This window comes from Myotis daubentonii, chromosome 1 (assembly GCF_963259705.1).
Source record: "Myotis daubentonii chromosome 1, mMyoDau2.1, whole genome shotgun sequence".
Lineage (NCBI taxonomy): Eukaryota > Metazoa > Chordata > Mammalia > Chiroptera > Vespertilionidae > Myotis > Myotis daubentonii.
Genome location: NC_081840.1, coordinates 90,214,849 through 90,231,186, shown reverse-complemented (window position 1 = coordinate 90,231,186; position 16,338 = coordinate 90,214,849). Strand labels below are relative to the sequence as shown.

Sequence of the window (16,338 nt, the reverse complement as noted above, 5' to 3'; positions counted from 1 at the left end):
CCTTGGCCGGCTGTGGCCTCCGCTAAAGGCAACCAAGTTTCAATTATAGGAGATAAATAAATCCCAGATACCTGCTTCCAGCCAGCCTCCACTGGGAGCTTGGGTGGCTGGGGTCTGTGGCCAGCCTGCAAACAGCCATCACCCCCTCACCCAGTCTGGCCACACCCTCATGGGGTGAGGGTCCCAGCTGGGGGTCTTGGCCATCCTGCAAAGTGCCATCAGCCCCTCACCCAGGCTGGCCACACCCTCAAGGGGTGAAGGTCCCTGCTGGGGGGCTTGACCAGCCTACAAACCCCCTCACCCAAGCTGGTCAGGCACCCCAGGGGGGACCCCTACCCTGAAGGGGCTGTGGCCAGCCTGCAAATAGCCATCAGCCACTCACCCAGGCTGGCCAGGCACCCCAGCAGGACCCCCACCCTGATCCGGGACACCCTTCAGGCCAAACCAGCCAGCCCCCACCCATGCACCAGGCATATAATAAAAGGGTAATATGCAAATTGACCCTAACAGCAGAATGACTGGGAATGACTGGTCACTATGACACACACTGACCACCAGTGGGCAGACGCTTAATGCAGGAGCTGCCCCCTGGTGGTCAGTGCGCTCCCACAGGGGGAGCTCTGCTCATCTACAAGCCCGGCTGATGGCTGCCAGCAATGCAGTGATGGCGGGAGCCTCTCCTGCCTCCTCAGCAGCGCTAAGGATGTCCGACTGCAGCTTAGGCCTGGTCCCTGCTGGCAAGTGGACATCCCCCAAGGGCTCCTGGGCTGCCAGAGAGATGTCTGACTGCCAGCTTAGGCCTGATCCCCCGGGGAGCAGGCCTAAGCCAGCAGGTGGACATCCCCCGAGGGGTCCCAGACTGCGAGAGGGCACAGGCAGGGCTGAGGGACCCCACGAATGCACAAATTTGTGTGCACCAGGCCTCTAGTTGGGATATAACTAGATGATTATTTTGTAGAAGCGATTGGAATATAGTTGGCTATGATTTCTTGTGGAAGGCATAGGCCACACCCAGGTAGACAGCATTGCCAGTGTCAATCATAAAGTCCTTGCTTTCAAGTTTGAAATTTAGAGTCTACACACGTTTGAAGATTCTCCTGAGTGGTAGGGAAAAGATGACTTTTGTGAATTTGAGGCAAAGCAGGAGTTAGTAGGACAGCAAAGCTGAAGATGACAAAAACTAGATCTCATATGAAAAATTATTTCATGGCAGGCTACTCTGTTTACTTCCTTTTACTTGTTCCCTGGCCGTTGGTAAAGTCTTATGAAATATTCCAGCCTTATCTAAATTGTGCTACAAGAATTGGGAAATACTATGTGTCAGAGAAAAAGGGAGACCAGACCCCACCACCGTGTATGTGACAGCTATACATAGATCCAGATTCTCTAACTAAAGATGACTCTAACTATAGAGCTGAAGTGGTAGGGCTTTTGTTAAGACTATGAGAGTTTAACAGGTATGTTCTCTTCTTTCTCCTGATAACTTTGCCCTTGGCCAAGCAGGAAGTCTAAAATAAATCCACTAATCATTTTTGACAATGAAAAAAAAAGGGACAATGCGACTGAACATTTGAAGCTTTGGAAGCATCTCTAAAGATATTATATGTGTGTTTTAAAACTTATGATCCTATTCTCGTTCTTATTTCTTTATTGTTCCCTCCCTTAACCCGAACCTGGTAAGAGTCTCAAAGGGCTTCCTTGAGGATAAAAGAAAGTCATAATAGAGCAGCTAGAGGACATCTGGAAAAGGAAGAGGCATCCAAACTCGAATTGCTTAGGTGCCCATAGAGACTTCTATGTTCAACAGATAATTTAGCTTTTTTTAAAAAATATATTTTATTGATTTTTTACAGAGAGGAAGGGAGAGGGATAGAGAGTTAGAAACATCGAGGAGAGAGAAACATCGATCAGCTGCCCCTGCACACTTCCCACTGGGGATTTGCCTGCAACCAAGGTACATGCCCTTGACTGGAATCGAACCTGGGACCCTTGATTCCGCAGGCCGATGCTCTATCCACTGAGCCAAACTGATTAAGGTGGTAATTTAGGTTTTAAAGGCACTACTTAGGGGAGAGGAAACCAAGATTGCAGCATAGGTAAACAGCGGAAATTGCTGCCTTTCACAACCACTTCAAAAATACAACTAAAAGACAAAACAGACATCATCCAGAAACACAGGAAGGTTGGCTGAGTGGAAATTCTACAACTAGAAGGAAAGAGAAAAGCACACTGAGACTCACAGGAGGTGCGGAAGTAAAGTGCAGATGTATGGAGGCGCACGTGGAAAGGGCTGGCAACTGAGGACATGGTTGTCTTTTTCAATCGGGAGGGAGTCCCAAGCTCCCGACTGCTCTGAACTCCGGTACCAGGCGAGTCTCTGGGGACCCAGACTCATATGGGGAGAAATTGGACTGTCTGGCATCTGTCGGAACTTGAGGGCGGCTTTCTCTCAGAGGTGCTTGCAGCGATGACCTGGACACTGAGACGCGGGGCCTCTTAGGGTAGGACTGAGGAGCAGCCATAGCTGCTTGCTCCACCCTGTTGATACCCTGAGACCCCGCCCCACCCAAACTGTGCACAGAGGCTTTTGCATATGAAAGGCCTGGCCCTTTGCAATCTGAAAATTACCTAACAAACTGCAGCTGGGTCAGGGAGACCCAGAACTTCCAAAAGAAGGCGCAAGGCCCCACAGCAGCTTGCACTGCTTCACAGCTGGCCTCATCTGGGCACCTCCAAACCCCAAACAAAGAAGAGGAATCTGCAGATCTCTCCATAGCTCCTGCTGGGTAGCCTCAGGCAGAGGCTGAATTAGCACCTCCTTAGAGATCCAAGAGCCAGTGTACCCACTGGTCAGAGGGGGACCATCCAGATTACAACTCCTCAGATTCATAAGGGACACACTCAGGGGGCAGACTCAGTGAGCACCAAAGCCCCACTGAAGCAAGTCTTGCCCCAGAAGGGTGTCTCCAGCACAGAAGTTCTCCCACTGCAGACACAGCTGATTCTCACAGCCAATTGGCCTGGAGGTCAATTCCTCCCAGTGATACCGACAACAATCAAGGCTTAACTACAAGACTGTGCACAAAGCCCACAAAGGGGTGCACCAAGAGTGTCCACCTCAGGTAATTGGGGAGGCTGAGCCACTGGGCCCTATAGGACACCTACCACACAAGGCCACTCTATCAACACAGGGAAGCAGTCAAAATACAGAGACAAAGAAACAGGTCACAAATGACAGAAATGGAGGAAATCAAACGACTGGATATAGAGTTCAAACCACCCTTATAAGGTTTTTCAAGAATTTTCTAGAAACCAGCGGGAAATTTAGTGAGACCCTCAAGAAATCTAGTGAGACCCTCGAGGTTATGAAAAAGTACCAACTAGAAATTAAGCATACACTGACTGAAATAAAGAATATTATACAGAGTTCCAACAGCAGACTAGAGGATCCCAATAATCAAGTCAAAGATTTGAAATACGAAGAAGCAAAAAAACACCCAACCGGAAAAACAAAAAGAAAAAAGAATCCAAAAATATGAAGATAGTGTAAGGAGCCTCTGGGACAACTTCAAGCATACCAATATCCAAATTCTGGGGGTGCCAGCAGAAGAGAGGGAGCAAGATATTGAAAACATATTTGAAGAAATAATGACAGAAAACTTCCCCTACCTGGTGAAAGAAATAGACTTACAAGTCCAGGAAGCACAGAGAACCCCAAACAAGAGGAATCCAAAGAGGACCACACCAAGAGACATCATAATTAAAATGCCAAGGGCAAAAGACAAAGAGAGAATATTAAAAGCAGCAAGAGAAAAAAGTCGGTTACCTACAAGGGAGTACCCATACGACTGTCAGCTGATTTCTCAACAGAAACTATGCAGGCCAGAAGGGAGTGGCAAGAAATATTCAAAGTGATGAATAGCAAGAACCTACAACCAAGATTCCTCTATCCAGCAAAGCTATCATTTAGAATTGAAGGTCAGATAAAAAGCTTCACAGATAAGAAAAAGCTAAAGGAGTTCATCACCACCAAACCAGTATTATATGAAATGCTGAAAGGTATCCTTTAAGAAGAGGAGGAAGAAGAAAAAGGTAAAGATACAAATTTTGAACAACAAATACACATCTATCAACAAGTGAATCTAAAAATCAAGTGAATAAATATTCTGATGAACAGAATAAACTGGTGAATATAATAGAATCAGGGGCATAGGAAGGGAGTGGACTGACTATTCTCGTGGGGGAAAGGGGTGTGGGGGTGCGGGAAGAGACTGGACAAAAATCGTACACCTATGAATGAGGACAGCGGGGGGGGGGCGGGGAGGTAAGGGCAGAGGGGGGGGTGGGAACGGGGTGGAGGGGAGCTATGGGAGGAAAAAAGAAGAACAACTGTAATAATCTGAACAATAAAGATGCAATTTAAAAATAATAAAGGCACTACTTAGCCCTAACTGGTTTGGCTCAATGGATAGAGCGTCGGCCTGCGAACTGAAAGGTCCCAGGTTTGATTCCAGTCAAGGGCATGTACCTTGGTCGCAGGCATATCCCCAACAGGGAGTGTACAGGAGGCAGCTGGTCGATGTTTCTCTCTCATCAATGTTTCTAACTCTCTATCCCTCTCCCTTCCTCTCTGTAAAAAATCAACAAAATATATTTAAAAAAAAAAAAAAAAAAGCTCAGAGAACAGCCCTAGCCAGTGTAGCTCAGTGGACAGACTGTCGGCCCATGCACCGAAAGGTCTCGGGCTTGATCGCCGGTCAAGGGCATCTACCTGGGTTGCAGGTTCGATCAAGGCCCCAAGTGGGAGCTCATATGGGAGGCAAACAATTGACATATCTCTCTCACATCCATGTTTCTCTCTCTCTTTCTCTCTTCCTCTTTCTGCCTCTCCCTTCTACTCTCTCTAAAAATCAATGGGAAAACATCCTCCAGTGAGGATTAACAAAAAAACAAAAACAGAAGCTCAGAACAGACCCTAATTCAGGGAAATTTTAGTATATGATTAATGTGACTTTTCAAATCATCTGGAAACCTGATAATACGTAACAACAGAAATGAGTTTAACTACATACAGAAAAAACTCAGGATTCTATGTCTCACATTATACATGAAAATAAATGGACTACAGAGTTAAATTTACAAAATGAAATCTAAAAGAACTAAATGAAAGATAGTGACTCTTTATTTGATGTTGGGATAAAGGAAGCCTTTCAAAACACAAAAGTTAGGAGAGACCATACAGGAAAAGACTAATACATTTAATCACATAAAAATCAAATTTAAAAGCAAATGAAAATAAAAAGGCAATAAAAAACTAACATGTTTAAGGCTCAATAACCATAAGATGGCATTAAACAAGCATGGATAACTCAGCAAGACAACATAAATACTGCCTATCCCCACTGCCAAAAGAGGCCAAAATGAGAGAGAAAAAACACAAATAGAAATTAAAATGTGCACTATGTGATATTATTTGTCTCGTAGCAAAGTTTTATTTTCAATTATAACCCACAATGTTGACTGATACTAGTATACAAACTGATCCAATTACTTGGGATAGCAATTTAAAAACAAGTATTAAGGGGCTTAATGATTGTATACTTTGACCTAATAATTACACTTTGAGATTCCATCCTAAGGAAATAACAATCTCAAACAAAGTTGTATGTAAAAGGATGCAAATGATGGCATACTTGCAATGCAAAAATTAGGAAAAAATAAAATCCAATAAGAGAGTATTGGCTACATGAATTATTGATATCCATATTATTGCTCTGCAGACACTAAAAATTCAGAATTCAAAAAGCAGGGAGAGACTTCTAGGGTAACATTACAAATGAACATATCACAAACTGTCTCTTCCCCAAGACCTAATGAAACGTACAAAATAAATCAACAAACACCTGCAGTTATCAAACAAAGGGATGGGCACAATCGCATGCCATGATCTCTGAATATGGTAACTAAACTAAGATAGAACCCCAGGTATGTACTATATACACTATACGCAAGTGTGCTCTTTGTAAAGAAAACAATGTGAGTAAGGAGCAATATTTGGAAAGGTCTGAGTACTTTCTACTTCAAATCTTAAAAGAAATGAAGTAGAATCTGGATAGGTAGTCCAGGGGAAAATATATTCAAGCCTGGAAAGCAGGAGGTCCTCCTTATCACATTATGCTCATAACTGAAAGTTGAATAACATTCTTAAAAGGAGCAAATACTTCTAGCAGCTGGTAAACTCTGAAGGATGGAGCAGGATGGAGTGGGAGCACAGGGGACTGAAGGCTAGAAGGACGGCTCCCTGGAGGGAGGACACCAGAAGAAAATGGCACTCATGGATTATCTAATGAATTCAATCACATGGAAAATGGCATTAGAAAAACCTTCACAGATCTACTGGAGTCTCAGGGAAGAATTGATAAATACAGAGAAAACTAACAAACAATAAATTAAACAATTATTAATTCCAAGGTTTAAAAAAATAGTTGTACATGCCCAGCTGATGTGGCTCAGTGGTTGAGCATCAACCTATGAACCAGGAGGTCACGGTTCAATTCCAGATCAGGGCATGTGCCCGGTTGCGGGCTCAATCCCCAGTGGGGGATATGCAGGAGGCAGCTGATCAATGATTCTCTGTCATCATTGATGTTTCTCTCTCTCTCTCTCTCTCTCTCTCTCTCTCTCTCCCTTCCTCTCTGAAATAAATAAAAATTTATTTTTAAAAAGACAGATTAAAATAGATTTATTATAAATCAAATTATATGCTATTTATAAATAATACACCTAAAATAGAAGGCTGGAGAAATGTTGTTGTGAAAAAAGGATAGACAAATCTTCCCTCAGGCAAATGCCAGGCCAAATACAAATAGGGTAGCTGTTTTAATTATCAGACAAAATAGTCTTTAAAGAAAAATAATTGTTACAGAGAAAGCAGAAGAATAAAATGTAACGTTTACTAACAGATATAAAAAAATTCTAAAAATGTATGATTCTGATAATATAATATGTACTAGTATATATACATATATAACATATATAAAAAACTGATAGAAATAAAAGGAGAAATTACAATAGCATCAAAAAGAACAAAATACTTAATTAACTAAAGAAAGAACTGTACACTGTAAACTATAAAACAATAATGAAAAAAATTAAAGAAAACATATAAATGAAAAGATATCCCTTGTACACAGATTGAAAGACTTAATATTGTTACAATGTTCATATTATCTAAAGTGATTTATAAATTAAATGCAATCTCTATCAAAATCCCACCCAGCCAGTGTGGTTCAATGGTTGAGTGTCGACCTATGAATCAGAAGGTCATGGTTCAATTCCAGGTCAGGGCACAAACGTGGGTTGTAGACTCGATCCCTAGTGTGAGGCGTGCAGGAGGCAGCCAATTGATGATTCTCTCTCATCATTGATGTTTCTATATCTCTCGCTATCCCTCTCCCTTCCTCTCTGAAATCAATAAAAAACATATATATTTTTTAAAAATCCCAATGGCATTTAAGAAAAAAATCCTAAAATTCATATGGAACCACAAAGGACCCCCGAATACTAAAACGATCTTAAGAAAAAGGAAAAGAGAAGAACCAAGATGGCGGCATAGGTAAACACCTGTACTTGCTGCCTCTCACAACTACATCAAAACTACAACTAAAAGACAAAACATCAATCATCCAAACCACTGGATGAGTGGAAGTTCTACACTGGCTAAGTGGAAGTTGTACAACCAGGGGGAAAGAAAAAAGTGCACTGAGACTGGTAGGAGGTGCGGAGGCAAGCACCAAATGGACTGGCAACTGGGTGTGCTGTTGTTTTTTTTCAATCAGGAGGGAGATACAAGCTCCCGCTTGCTCTGAACTCCAGTTCCAGGTGAGACTCTGGGGACCCAGACTCATATAGGGAGAAACTAGACTGTCTGGCATCGGGCCAGAATACGAGAGTGGCTTTCTCTCAGAGGTACTCACAGCAATCATTGTTCCTGTGTGGGGGTGCGGAACGCAGAGACGTGGGGACCTCTCTGATGCAGGGCTGACTGGCAGCCACTGCTGTTTGCTCCGCCCTGGTGATTCCCAGAGACCCCACCCCACCCAATTTACAATCCCACCCAAGCTGTGCACAGCGGCTTTTGCATATGAATGGCCCATCCTTTCGCAGCATAAAAACTAACAAACTGCAGCTGGGTCAGAGAGTTCCAAAGCTTTCAAAAGAAGGCCCAAGGCTCAGCAGCAGCAGCCTGCCTTGCTTCACAGTTGAGCCTCATCTGGGCACTTTCAAACCCCAAACAAAGAGGAGGAATCTGAAGATCTCTCTGTAGCTCCTGCTGGGTAGCCTCAGGCAGTGGTTGACTTACCACCTCCTTGGAGATCCAAGAGCCAGTGTACCCAGTGGTCAGTGTGAGACCATGCCAGATTACAACTCTTCACATCCATAAGTGACATACTCAAGGTGCAGACAATGAGCACCAAAGCTCCACTGAAGCAAATCCTGCCGCATAAGGGTGTCTCCAGCACAGCAGCTCTTCCATTGTAGGCACAGCCGGTCCTCACAACCAACTGGCCTGGAGGTCAATTCCTCCCAGTAATACCAACAGCAATCAAGGCTTAACTACAATAGGTCTGTGAACCCAGCCCACAAAGGGGTGCACCAAGAGTGTCCACCTCAGGTAATTGGGGAGGCTGAGCCACTGGGCCCTATAGGACACCTACCACACAAGGCCACTCTATCAACACAGGGAAGCAGTCAAAATACAGAGACAAAGAAACAAGTCACAAATGACAGAAATGGAGGAAATCAAACGACTGGATATAGAGTTCAAACCACACTTATAAGGTTTTTCAAGAATTTTCTAGAAACCTCCAAGAAATATAATGAGATCCTCAAGGATATGAAAAAGGACCAACTAAAAATTAAGCATACATTGACTGAAATTAAGAATACTATACAGAGATCCAATAGCAGACTAGAGGATCCCAACAATCAAGTCAAAGATTTGAAATACGAAGAAGCAAAAAAACACTCAAATGGAAAAGCAAAAAAAAAAAAAAAAGAATCCAAAAATACGAAGATAGTGTAAGGAGCCTCTGGGACAACTTCAAGCATACCAACATCTGAATTATGGGGGTGCCAGAAGAAGAGAGAGAGCAAGATATTAAAAACCTATTTGAAGAAATAATGACAGAAAACTTCCCCTACCTGGTGAAAGAAATAGACTTACAACTCCAGGAAGCGCAGAGAACCCCAAACAAGAGGAATCCAAAGAGGACCACACCAAGACACATCATAATTAAAATGCCAAGGGCAAAAGACAAAGAGAGAATATTAAAAGCAGCAAGAGAAAAAGTCGGTTACCTACAAGGGAGTACCCATACGACTGTCAGCTGATTTCTCAACAGAAACTATGCAGGCCAGAAGGGAGTGGCAAGAAATATTCAAAGTGATGAATAGCAAGAACCTACAACCAAGATTCCTCTATCCAGCAAAGCTATCATTTAGAATTGAAGGTCAGATAAAAAGCTTCACAGATAAGAAAAAGCTAAAGGAGTTCATCATCGCCAAACCAGTATTATATGAAATGCTGAAGGGTATCCTTTAAGAAGAGGAGGAAGAAGAAAAAGGTAAAGATAAAAATTATGAACAACAAAGTGACAACAAATACATATCTATCAACAAGTGAAATAAAAAATCAAGTGAGCCCTAACCAGTTTGCCTCAGTGGATAGAGCTTCAGCCTGCGGACTCAAGGGTCCCAGATTCGATTCTGGTCAAGGGCAAATACCTTGGTTGCAGGCACATCCCCAGTAGGGAGTGTGCAGGAGGCAGCTGATCGATGTTTCTCTCTCATCGATGTTTCTAACTCTCTATCCCTCTCCCTTCCTCTCTGTAAAAAAATCAAGAAAATGTACTTTAAAAAATCAAGTGAATAAAAAATCTGATGAACAGAATAAACTGGTGAATAGAATAGAATCAGGGGCATAGAAAAGGAGTGGACTGACAATTCTCAGGGGGAAGGGGGTGTGGGGAGTACAGGAAGAGATTGGACAAAAATTTTATACCTATGGACGAGGATGGGAGGGGTGGCGGTAAGGGTGTGGGGTGGGAACCAGGTGGAGGGGAGCTATGGTGGGAAAAAGGAGGAACGTCTGTAATAATCTGAACAATAAAGATTTATTTAAAAAAAAGGAAAAAAACTGAAGGCCTCACATTTCCTAATTTCAAAATATATTACAAAGTTATAACAATTAAGATATGATACTGGCATGAAGATAGACATATAGACCAGTGGAATAGAGAGCCCAGAGATAAACCCATGCATATCTATACTAATAAAAGGGTAATATGCTAATTAGACCAGATAGACCGGACATTTTCCGGTCATCTGGTCCTCCTTCCGGACAAAGCCACAGTGGCGGGGGCCAAGGCAGAGGCAGTTAGGGGCGATCAGGCCAGCAGGAGAGGGCAGTTAGGGGCGACTGGTCCGGATGGGGAGGGCAGGGCAGTTAGGGGCGATCAGACCAGCAGTCAGAGGGGTTAGGGGCAATCAGGCAGGCAGGCAGAGGCGGTTAGGGGTGATCAGGCAGGCAGGCTGGTGAGTGGTTAAGAGCCAGTGGTCCCAGATTGGAGAGGGCACAGGCCAGGCTGAGGAACCCACCCCCACCACCATGCACAAATTTCGTGCACTGGGCCTCTAGTATGTATATATGGTCAACTGATCTTCAACAAGGGTGCCAAAAATACATAATAGGAAAAGGATAGTCCAGTGGTTCTCAACCTTCCTAATGCCGCAACCCTTTAATACAGTTTCTCACGCTGTGGTGACCCCCAACCATAAAATTATTTTCGTTGCTACTTCATAACTGTAATTTTGCTACTGTTATGAATCGTAATGTAAATATCTGATATGCAGGATGTATTTAGGTGACACCTGTGGAAGGGTCATTCGATCCCCAAAGGGGTTGCGACCCACAGGTTGAGAACCGCTGGGATAGTCTCTTCAACAGTGTTGGGAAAACTTGGCAGAAATATGCAAAAGAGTAAAATTTGACTCTTATCTTACACCATACACAAGAATCAACTCAAAATGGATTAAAGGTTTAAATGTAAGGCCTGAAACTGTAAAACCAGAAGAAAAAGCTTATAGGGAATAAGCTTATGACATTGGCCTTGGTAATGATTTTTTTTGGATATGACACCAAAAGCACAGGCAACAAAAGCAGAAATAGATAAGTGTGGGTATGTCAAACTAAAAAGCTTCTGCACAGCAAAGGAACAATTAAAGTGAAAAGGCAACCTACAGAATAGGAGAAAATATTTGCAAATAACATATCTGATAAGGGGCTAATACCCAAACTTTAAGGAACTCAATTAAAAAATGAGCAAAGAACTTGAGTAGACATTTCTCTAAAGATATATAATGGCCAATAGGTATGTGAAGAAGTACTCAATGTCACTAATCATCAAAAAAATGCAATTCACAATGTGATAGCACTTCTTACCTATTATGATGGCTATTATCAAAAAACAGATAAGTATTGGTGAGGATATAGAGAAATTGGAACCCTGTGCACAGTTCGTGGCAATATAAAATGATGTGGTCACTATGAAAAATGGTATGGAGGTTTCTCAAAAAATGAAAAACAGAACTACTGCCCTGGCTGGGTAAGTCAGTTGGTTAGAGTGTCATCCTTATATGCAAAGTTTTTGCATGTTTGATCCCCGGTCAGGGCACATACAAGAATCAACCAATGAATGCATACATGAGTGGAACAATAAATTGAGTGTCTCTCGCTCTCTCTCTCTTTCTCTGCAATCAATCAATCAATTTAAAAATTTTTAAAAAGAGAACTAGCACATGATCTAGCAATCCCTTCTGAGTATATGCCCAAAAGAATTTATATCAGGGTCTCAAAGAGATAATTGCACTCCCGTGTTCATTACAGCACCATTCATAATAGCCAATATGTGATAAACAACCTAAATGTATATTGAAAGATGAATGGATAAAGAAAATGTGATATATACATACAGTGAAACATTATTCAGTCTAAAAAATTAAGTAAATCCTGTCATATGCTATAACATGAATGAAACTTTAGAGTACTATGCTAAGTAAAATAAGCCAGTTACATAGGGACAAATATTTCATGATACATACATGAGGTATATAAACAAGTCAAACACACAGAAGCAGAGAGTAGAATGGTGGTTGCCAGGGGGTACGGGGAAGAGGAAATAGGAAACTGCTATTCAACGGGTATAAAATTTCAGGTATACATAATGATAAAGTATGCCTATAGTTAACAACACTGTATTGCACACTTAAAATGTGTTAAGAGGGCAGATCTCATGTTAAGTGTTCTTATGACAATTAAAAAAAAGAAAAAAATTCCATGGGAGGTAAGTTTCAGCTGGAATCATGAGCATTCAGTTTCAAATTGTTTTGATCTAAGGAAGCTGAGATAGTGGATGTGCACTGTGGAACATCTCATCATTAGTATTTTGGGCCTTCAAATTTCACATGGTGAATGACTTTACTTTTTTAAAATTTATAGTATGCATTTGTGTTTTCTTAGGAAATTCAGAAAAAAATTGGAACAAAAAGAAAGGAAATACAAAGAGGTATTAACAAATCTACCACCACAGAGAGAAATTCTGGTATACTTTCCTCCGTAATTGAAAGATGAAGCAGACTAAAAAGAATGAGTAAGGAACAGTGAGTCCAGACTTACATAAGTAAATAAATTGAAAGCATTATGAGGAATGAGATATTTGTATAGCTGCAAAGAACTTCTCCCCTGTATACTTACTAATCACAATGAGAAAAAAAGTAAGTTTAGAGAAACCTAGAAGACACCAAATAAATCAAGTGATCAAAGTGTACATCACCAATAATGGAATATATCAAAACTGTGCACTGCTTAATAGAATTCAATAAGAAAAACACAGTATCACTGCTGTGATATTCCTACCGAAGATGCAAAACTTGATTCTAATCATGAAGAAATAGCAGGACAATTCAAAATTAACATTCTGCAAATAACTAGCCTAAAAATTTCAAAAATGGAAAATTTACAAAAGTCAAAGACAGACTGAGGTATTCCACATTGAAGGAAACTAAAAAGACGTAACAACTAAATGCAATGACAAAGACATGTGATTCTGAACTGAATCTCTTTGCTCTGAAGGTGCTACCGGGACAACTACTAATACTTAAATGGAGGCTGAAGATTAGATGATAGTAACATATTAATGTACATTTTCTGATTTTAATGATTGTAGTGTGGTTGTATAAGAAAATGTCCCTCATTTGTCTGAAGTATATGTTACATATTCAGGGGTGATGGGCATCATGTTGTAAACTCATTCTTTTGTACTTTCTTGCATCTTTTTTATGAGATTGTTAAAAAATATATCATAAAGGCAAGGTGTACTAAGCACTCATGAAACTAATGACTGCAATCTTAAATATAGAAGAGAAAAATATAGAATATTCTTAACTCATTTTATAAATCTTAAAATCAAATTAAAAACAGTATGAGAATTAAAAATTAAATCTAACTTATAAACACAGAAATAAAGCTTCTAAAACAAAACATTAGCAAATGAATCTGGCCATACACAAGAAAAATAGTAATTCCAGGAATCCAAGTATAGTTTTACATTAGAAAATCCATTAATAATGTAAGCCACCACATTAATATATTAAGAGCAAAAAAACATGACTAATTCAATAGATGCAGACAAAGCATTTAATAAAAATTAACAATTATTCATGGTAAAAATTCGTAGAAAACAAGAAATAAAAGTAAATTTCCTTAACTTAATAAAAATAGTATTAACCAAAACCCAATAGTAAATATATTTATTATAAAACTGTTAAAAGCATTCCCTTAAAATCAAGAACACAACAAGGATCTGCTTTTACCAGTTCTACTCCATGTTGTACTGGAGGGCCTATCATTGTCAATAAGACAAATAAGTTAAGAGGAAGATCAGAGTGACAGAAACAAACTGGCATTATTCACAAATGACATAATCTACATGGAAAACCTAAAAATCTGTAATAAAATTATTAGAATTAAAATGAGAAATAAATAAGGTTGGATATAATATCAATATACAAAATTACTTTTCTATACAGCAGCAGAAAATAAAAAGTAACTTTTAAAAAGATGTTACTAAACAACAAAAAATTTTTACAGCTCAACACCAAAAAACACACACCACACAATCCAAATGAAATATGGGCAAAGGACCTGAATAGACACTTCTCCAAAGTGGACATACAGATGGCCAATAGACATACAAAAAGATGCTTAATGTCACTAATCATCAGAGAGATGCAAATTAAAACCACAATGAGCCCAGCTGGTGTGGGTCAGTGGTTGAGCACCCACCCACACACCAAGAGGTCACAGGTTCGATTCCAGGTCAGGGCACATGCCCAAATTCCAGGCTCAGTCCTCAGTGGAGGAGCGTGCCGGAGGCAGCCGATTGACGTTTCTCTCTCATTGGCATTTCTCTCTCTTTCTGTCCCTCTCCCTTCCTCTTTCTCTAAAATCAATAAAAAAAAAATTTTTTTTAAATCTAAAACCACAATGAGATATCATCTTACACCTGCCAGAATGACTATCATCAATAAATCAACAAACAAGTGCTGACGAGGATGTGGAAAAAAGGGAACCCTCATGCACTATTGATGGGAATGCATACTGGTGCAGCTACTGTGAAAAGCAGTATGGAGTTACCTCAAAAAATTAAAAATGAATCTGCCTTATGACCCAGTGATTCCACTTCTAGGAATTTACCTGAAGAAAACCGAAACCCTAATTTTGAAATAATATATGCACTCCTATGTTCACTGCAGTGACATTTACAATAGCCAAGATATGGAAGCAGCCCAAGTGTCCATCAGTAGGTGAGTAAATAAAAAAGCTGTGGTACATTAGTACAATGGATACTTTTCCCATAAAAAAAGACAGAAATCTTACCTTTTTCAACAGCATGGATGGACATAGAGAGATTAGGCTAAGTGAAATAATCCAGACAGAGAGGAAGACAAGTACCATGTGATTTCACTCATATGTGGAATCTAATGAACAAAATGAACTAACAAGCAAAATAAAGACCAATTCATAGAGAGCAGGCTGACAGCTGTCAGTGTGGGCTGGGTGGCTGCGTGAGGGAGTTGATAGATTGGGCCGGGGGGGGGGGGGGGGGGAAGAAAGAGAAAAAACTCATGGGCACAGACAACAGTGTGTTGATTGTGGGTGTGGGGTGGGAAGAGGTGGAGGAGAGTATAGCGGGTATAAATGGTGATGGATGGGGACTTGGCTTGGGGTGGTGAACACACAATACAATGTATAGATGATGTGTTGTAAAATTGTGCACCTGAAACCTGTATAATCTTATTAACCAGCGTCACCCCAATAAATTCAATTTAAAAAATGTTTTAACAATAACAATTGTGAGAACAAAAAGAACAAGGTAAAATTATTGAGTTTTCAAAAAAAAAATTATTGAGTTTTCAAGGCTTACTAGATTGAAAGCCGTAAAAACAGAATTGTCATACTGGTGCAGAAACAGCCAAAGAGACCAACAGAACAAATGAAAAAAGCTAGAAACCAGCCATCACATACATGGACATTTGAAATAAAAAAGAGTTATAATTACATTTGGTGGGTAAACAATGGAGTATGGAGGAGTGTTGAAATTACCAATCCATGCATTAGATCCATACATTATACCATACACAAAAGTAATTAAAGGTAGTTTATCGATTTAAATGTTAAAAAGCAAATTTTCGCCCTAACCGGTTTGGCTCAGTGGATAGAGCGTCGGCCTGAGGACTGAAGGGTCCCAGGTTTGATTCCAGTCAAGGGCATGTGCCTTGGTTGCGGGCACATCCCCAGTAAGGGTTGTGCAGGAGGCGGCTGATCCATGTTTCTCTCTCATGGATGTTTCTGACTCTCTATTCCTCTCCCTTCCTCTCTGTAAAAAATCAATAAAATATATTTTTTAAAAAAGCAAATTTCCAAATTTTAAAGGAAGATACATCTTTTCAGCTCAAAGTAGGGAAGACACAAAAAGCACATATCATAAAGGAAAGATGATAACTTTGGCTACATTAAAATGTAAAACTTTTGTTCATCAAGTCATCAAAGAGAGTTCAAAGAAATCTCACTGCCTGGGTAAAAATATTTGCAAAACATTTAACCAGCAAGGCATTTGTAACCAGAATATATGAAGAACCTCTAAAATCAATGAGGGAAAGGCTAACAGCCCAACATTAAGTTAAAAGACATACACAGGCGCTTCTTAGGGGAAAAAA

The 16,338-nt window shown here is 40.5% G+C and overlaps 1 protein-coding gene across 2 annotated transcripts in view; it reads right to left on the bottom strand.

The window, feature by feature from the left end:
- BRMS1L (BRMS1 like transcriptional repressor) overlaps window positions 1-16,338 on the bottom strand; it is a 43,693-nt gene that overhangs the window by 11,242 nt on the left and 16,113 nt on the right. The gene's annotated exons all lie outside the window — the stretch shown is intronic.